This window comes from Thermobia domestica, chromosome 9, assembly GCF_964235325.1.
Source record: "Thermobia domestica chromosome 9, izTheDome1.hap1.1, whole genome shotgun sequence".
Classification (NCBI taxonomy): domain Eukaryota; kingdom Metazoa; phylum Arthropoda; class Insecta; order Zygentoma; family Lepismatidae; genus Thermobia; species Thermobia domestica.
Window position 1 is genome coordinate 284,172,029 of NC_137462.1, and position 7,891 is coordinate 284,179,919.

Sequence of the window (7,891 nt, forward strand, 5' to 3'; positions counted from 1 at the left end):
CTGCTTTGTGAGTGAGATATTCTTTAGAAATCTGCAAAAACAGTGTAAAATCAGAGAAGTAGACGTTAGTTTACAAGTTGTAGGTCTTGGAGAACAACAAGTGACAGTTAAATCACGTGTCCGCTTATATTTTCGTATGGGTTTTGAACAGTTTTCTGAAAACTTTTATATAGTTCCATCTTCAGAGTTTGACCTTTTATTGGGAAATAGTTTCCATCGAAAATATCAAGCAGTGATAGATGTGTCCAACAGACTTTACAAAATTCAATCTAGGAAGTTAATAATTCCCATAAATCCCACATCTAACCTGCAACAGTCTACTCCTCGGACGAACTTTTTACCTTTTAGGGATAGCGTAGTCCATCCCACTCCAGCACGCTTGAATGGGGTTGAGGTGGCTGCTCGATTCCCTAGAACCATGCAAAATCGGACATGCAGATCAAGACAGCAGGCGCTAGGAGAGCAACAATTGGCTGCAGAATTGGAAACCTATGTCGATCATGAGGTGCTCCAGGTTACTGATTCCAGCAGAATGCAGCATCTTCAGAAGGTAATTATAAAGTTTCTTCGGAACTTTTAGATAAAGATCCTGAGTTACAAACTTATGTAAATAATTTAGTAACTTCTTTTTCAGACGTTAATACGGATCGTTTAAGGTGTGTGAAGGGTTTCTATTATCAAATTGAATTAGTAGAAAATACTCCTGTTAAGTTACAACCATATAGTGTACCAAACTATAAAGAAAAGGAATTGGATAATTTTATTCAAGATTTGATTGAAGAGGGGGCGGTAGAAGAGATTAATGCCTCTCCATTTTCCAGCCCGTGTTTTTTAGTAGAAAATAAAGACCACAGTAAGAGATTAGTTGTGGCTTATGGATTTGTGAATAAGAAAATAATTTCACGTAATTTTCCGTCACCCAATCTTGAAAATGTTATCTCTAGTATATCAAATAACCATATATTTTCAAAAATTGACCTCAAGAAAAGTTTTTATCAGTGCTTGCTCACTGAGAATAGTAAAAAGGTAACAGCTTTTGTAACTAAAAATAAAATGTATCAATTTCGGCGCCTGCCGATGGGTCTATCAACTTCACCACATGCTTTGAGTTATTTGATGTCAAAAATATTAGACGGCTTGATTGGGGATAACTTAGAGATATTTTATGATGACGTGTTAATATTTACACCTGATTTGGAATCACATAAAAAACTGGTTGAGGAAGTACTAAGTAGGTTCCGGGAAGCTGGATTAACTGTATCACCTTCAAAAACTCTTGTTTCAAACCAAAATAAAATATCTAGGGTTTCAATTCGAACGTGGGACAATGACCATAGATGAGGACCGATTTGAAACTATTAAAAACTACCAAAGCCTAAGAATAGAAAGGGCTTGAATAGGGTGTGTGCGTTTTTTCAGTTCTTTACTAAATTTGTACATAATTTTGCTGAACTCATTGCACCATTACAGGAGATGCGTTCCGGAAAGGTTCCATTTAAATGGACTAGAGAACACGATGATGCCTTTCAAAAACCTAAAGATGCGTTTTGTGATAAGGAAATCCTTAAGGTTCCTGATATGAACTCGAGTTTTGTTATTCATTGTGATTCTTCTTTGAAAAACTACAGTGCTATATTGTCTCAGTATAATAAAGACGGCGAATTAATGCCGGTACACATGTTTTCAAAGGCCATACCACCATCAGATTGGAGCAAGAATGTTTATGAGTTGGAGGCAAAGGCTTTATCTTTGGCTTTAGAACGCTTTGAATACTATTTGCATAATTTCTTTGTAGTTTACACTGATTCGAAGGCTTTATCTTGGTTATTACATAATCACAAACGCCAAAGGAAATATGTTATATTAATGGAAAAATTTTCACAGTTAATTTCAAAATTCTGCATATTAGGACGAGTACTAACATAGCAGCAGATTTTCTGTCACGTATAGGAAGTCATCTGGAGTTTTATACAAATGGACCTAATACAGCTGAGGTAATAAAGGATAATGGTAAAAATGTCAACTTAAGTTTTGTAATTTTTTGGAAATTGCCGTTGTTAAACGAACCATTAAAATCTCATCAGCAATCAGATAAAGATCTTCAGAAAATCATAGGTAAAATAAAAAAGAAAGAAAGTGTACTCTTATATTTTAACAGATGGTATCTTATTAAAGAAAACGAAGAGCCAGATTGGGGATGGTTATAGAATAGTAGTTCCACAGAGTTTAGTACCAACTATACTTGGCTATTTCCATTCTCAATTGATTAGTGGCACACATAGAGGGGTAAGAAAGACAACGGCCGCCATAGCTAAACGTATGACATGGCCGACTATGTTTAAAGATATCAAAGAATTTGTAAGATCGTGTCCTAAATGCCAAAGGATACGCGATAGGAACACCTTGCCTCAAGGGAACTATTATACAAGATATGTAAAAGCCCCAAATAACACTTTTTTATTGATATTGCCGGAAAATGGCCAAGTAGTCAGGGGTATGAGTATGTATTAGTTGTTGTTGATGCCTGTAGTAAATTTGTATTTCTAGAACCTTTAAGGAAACTATCTAGTCAAGCTATATGTAAGAATTGATGGATATATTTTTAAGAACTGGGTTTGTCTCTAAGGTGGTTCACGATTGTGCGACATACTTCGTATCAGGGTATTTTACACATTTCCTTGTATAGCCTAGGGATACAAGCCATTAAAACCTCGCTATATAACCCATCACCGAATACCTGTGAGAGAACTATACGTAGTTTGAAAGGATATTGAAGGCATACATTGATAGGAATCAAATAAATTGGGACCAATTATTACCGAAAATCGCTTTCTCTATCAATGTGTCTTAATGAGACTACGGGTGTGTCTCCATGTGAGGTCTACTATGGAAGAACCATGTATAGCCCGCTTGATGTCAAGTGGCTAGTAGATCTGGGAATTTTAGACGACGAAGTAGACAAGAATACGAAGTATGAAATCATAAAAAGAAATTTAGAGAACGCCTGGAAAAGATGTGAAAAAACTTACTCTAAGAGGCATTTGCCAGTTAACTTTAAGGTTGGAGATCAAGTTTTAATCAAAAGTTTATGAAAGCATCATTGGAAAAACACTTTAACCCTAAACTTGCTGAAATTTGGGAGGGTCCTTATTTTGTAGTTGGTCAACCGACTATGAATACCTTGTGGTTGGAGAAGGTGGACTACCCCCAGGTTAAGATAAAGAGACGCGTTCAGCATTGTAAGAGTTATATTTTGCCAAGAAATGCGCAACCCGTGATTCAAGTTAGAGATTAAAGGTTAATGTGTTAGATAACCCGTAAAGGAAAAAAATGTAAGGAAGATTATTTTATTTTGTTTGTGTATATGATATGTTTGTATGAATTGTTTGTGTCGCTTAATTTTTGTACCCTCAAGAGCTGTCCGTGGTCTTGGTCCTAATGTATTTTGTGGGTATGTCCGATTGAACGAGATTACACGATCTTCCAACATTTACCCGAATTTGGATACACATATGTACGCGGATTTATCTAGCCTTTGTAATAGAGCATGTCCTCAAGGTATAGATGGATGGAGACTGTAAGTTATAAAATTTTTTGTATAAGCATGCAAAGCGTGGAATTTGTAATTATAATTAAGATCAGGGTTCTTCTCCTGAACGCATATATTTAGAAGGTTGTCAATTAAATTTTTGGGCAGACGGATCTATATGTAACGTATATTAGCGTTTTCGTCGAAGAAAAAAAAGAAAAAAGAGATTTGTGATGGAACTGAAATATTGTATATTGAATGTAAAGGTAGGAGTTAAGTGATACGGCTTCTACTTGCTAGATGCCCTTCCACTTCAGTTATAAGTGCTAGTTACGAGGAGTTCCCTCGAATGTCAAGAGATGGCAGCCAGCGGCAGCTTGCTAGGTGGAAGCGGATGGTGGCTCGGCCACTTGAAGATTCGAAAAGGTAAGGGATAGTTATAAGAGAGTAGTATGGAAATTAATCTAAATTTTGTTTCGTGGGTTTAACATTGAAATTCTATTTGAAAAACGCGTTTTGGAATTATCTGATGATTGACATAATGTTATGTGAATTTAGTGGCTTTGAATATAGTGTTAACAGTATATTTTGAAGAATAGATTATGTGTGATCTTTTTTATGCTGGTTTGGTAAGTAGAGTGCTATATTCTACCTATTTGAAGAATTGGGCTTGAACTTGGTACTGTGTTGGGGAATGAAGGGAGGACGAATTATTTAACCTCTTTTGGCAGTGGAAGGAGATTTGAAATTTATTCGCCCTCTCATTATTTTCCATTATAGTGCATAAGATCCCCAATTCTTTGGTTTGGATCACATCATATTGGTTCGGATTTCCCATGTGGGTTCGAATCCCAATAATCATTCAGTATGGTAGAGCTTAACCTTTTTCAGAGCGCATTAATAATGTTGGGATTTAACAGAAATGAATATTCGAGTTAATACAAGAGTGGACGTATTACTGGTAATTCCTAACCTACCAGAGAAATATTGTAAGTTTTGGGAAAGAAAATAGTTAATTTTCAATATTTGGAAACAGTTTGTCAATGAGTACGATAAAGAAGTTAATTTTCAATACTTGGAAACAGTTCGTCAATGAGTACCGTAAAGAGGTTAATTTCAGTATTTGGGATCAGTAAGTCAATGTGTACGGGAAAAATTAAATCTTTGGAAGTAATAATACTTTTCGGGTAAATTAATGTTTTACTATTTTGGAGATATCTTGAATATTTGGAAAATTAATGTTAATCTTTCGAGTTGAAAGTTTTTGAACAAGTTGGGAAATTTAATCGAATTACTTCGGGTTTTGGATATTTATTGTTATTGTTGGATATATATTTGGTTTGTAATAAATTGTTCCAGTTGAAATTTGAGAGTTTTACCTGTATTTCCTGGTTCCAAAATTAAGCCTAATCGCTACGAGGAAAAAAAAGTGATTTTATTTTTCAGTGAATTTACTCTGCATGCCAAAACAAGAATCGGGGAACGGCTATCCCGTCAAAGTGTGCTTGTGATTGATTTGTATGCAGGTAAAGGGAGGAATTGTGTCTAGTAGTTAGGCAAGGTTTGTCTTTTACCTGTAGGTAAGTTAATCGCGGGACCACGGTTGTATGTGTATGTATTCAACCTTACAACATACAGATTTACGGCCTGGATTGCCGCATTTGTTCCTCTAACCAAAAGCTTTCAACATAGCTTTCCTTGTCCGATTACCTAGTCCCACTCTGGAGCTATACCAACGCATAAATATCCCCATATTACAGTACTATACCGAAAAACTAAATCTCACCTATATCGGCAAACGCTTGCAAACTCATCACCCTTTATTCATGCAATATATAGTACCTCAATTTAGACCCCACACCAAATCGCTATCAGCATACCCCTTGTCCTTAACGTTTACGCTCTGTCACTACATTTTAACCTCGTGAGATTAATCTTTCTTAACCCTAGAGTGGTAACGTGAAAGAAAATTTCATGAATGGTAAAATTTTGCCTCCTGGATCCAGGAAAACTTTTGCCTGATAAGATGTGAACTAGGATTTAAATTTTTATTACATTTACAATAGTAAATACAAACACCAGACAGCGGATACGCTTTAAGCGAAACTGTACATTCATTTTTATTAAAGCAATATTTTTCTTGTTATAATTAAGTTCGATACCTATGTGACTATTTAATTGGTTAAAACCGGCATTCAAAATAAAATATTTATCAACTAGAAAGAAGTAAACCAGGATTTCTCGTAATAGCCGTATATTACACATAGGGAAATTCACGTTTCAATTCAGCAGCAGTCTCCAGGCATCATTTTTGCGTGACTTAGGCAAATCCACTTAGAACACTTTTGGCAAAATATCTGGTCTTACTGTGTTCATACATGTAACATAGTCCTCGTTTTCCTACTTGAGGAGGTACAGGAGCATCTTCTTCTCGAGTCAATCCAAACAACTTTGCCTCCGATTTTCGAAGCTCTATGGGATTTCGTTTATTCAGTGCTCTGTTTCAGTCAACTTTTCCCAGTTACTTTACGTATTTTCGCTGTTGGAATTTAGTCGCTGTGTTCGCTGAATGTATAACGTTACCATTCATCTGTTCTACATTTTAGAAGTGATAAAATAACGTCATTGGCCATCGTGTACTGTTTCTGTCTTCGTCATATTCAGTACGTATCTGGTCTACTGTGTCCACCCCACCTTTAGTATCATTGTAAAATGTGACGATCTCTGGCTTCCTGTTATCTCCGGTATTCTCATCTAATTTGATGTGATTGTACATATTTGAGATCAGCACTAAACACCAATTTTTCTTAGATGCGTAGGAGACAATGGTACAGTTCTAATGAAAAACAAATACACTACTGTATTCTTTCCTCCTTTTGGCATTCACAAACGCAAGGACAACTATTTCTTGTTTTTACGATTTGTCCATATAATTGTTAACTTATTGTCCCATTCCATTGATTTTACCAAATTGCAGCTTGTAAACCGATTATCGTCAAAGGTCACTTTGCGAAATGAACCATAAATCGGTTGACAATCTCTTTACTACTTCCTCATTTGTTATCTATCTGGAACGGACCTTCTGGTTGGGTCCCCATCAGTGACGTAGCACACTTTTGCGCCCCCCCCCCCCCCCGAAAAGTATAGGGAAGGAGCCCTAGTTGTAAAGCCGACAGAAGTAAGGTTCAATGAAGCTCTACTTCTTTAAATCTTTATTCATCGCAGGACCTCGGGGCCCCCCGCAACGCGGGGTTGGGGGGAGGCTGCTACGCCACTGGTCCCCATGTATACTTCCATATTTGTTCTGTAGTATAATGCTTCCCCAACAAGACTAAAAATTTTAATTCCATATTTTGGAGGTCTTTTGGGCATATACATACGAAATCCACATCTTCCCCGGAAACCGACAAGTGTCTCATCCAAAGTTGCTAACATACCAATTAAGAAAATTCTTGTTGCAGTTGTTTACAAATAAAAAAAGTCACGAATTAAGGCTAATTTGGGGCCGAAGGTTATATCTGATTATGTTATTCATTAGCATCTTCCACTCTTTCATCCATCATATCCTGCACAATAATCACTTTCTGCTCGGTTTGGCTTCCCCGGTTCCCATCATCAGATAGAGATGACCCTACGCAGAAGACGCATTCATTTGTATGATTAACAATACCCATATGTTAACTTGTGCTTCGCACCTCCCCTCATTCTCCATCCTCGCTATCACTTTACAAATTTTTCATTTTCTCTAATTGTATTGCATTTCTATTGAAACAATCTGTCTATATTAAGTTGTGTGTATATATGTTTACCTACTTCATTATGCTTAGGATCAAAGTTCCATACGCCCATTTTTTCTTTTTTTTATTTTTTGTTAGTTGTTATACCGTATAATTGTAAAATTTCGATAGAGCACAGACCACCACTTACATTTTGTACGTAAATTCATTTCATCACTCACGTTACAGAGGCGTAACCTTCTCATAGGTTGCTAGCTACTTTGGCTGACCGATAAAAAGTAGTGCATTCGCATACTTTCCCAGCTGGCGCACATGTAGTGAGGCGTAGCTGCCAAGTCTAGGCTACGTTTATTGCACTCGTGTGGGCACACAGTGATGCTAATTCATTAACAGGCGACAGTTTGCAAGAAATTGAGAGATTTCACGAGCGGAATCAAGCTGGAGTACACAAGTAGTATAATTTTTGATCATCATTATGATCATTTTCACTCTTATGCTGATCTCATCTCATAGTTTTGGATACTGTTTCAGTTTGGTTATTTTATCGCATATGATAATTGACGATGGAAAGTCTTTCATACATCCTTTGAAGATAAAATTGCCGGGGTCGCTCAGTTGTAAAGCG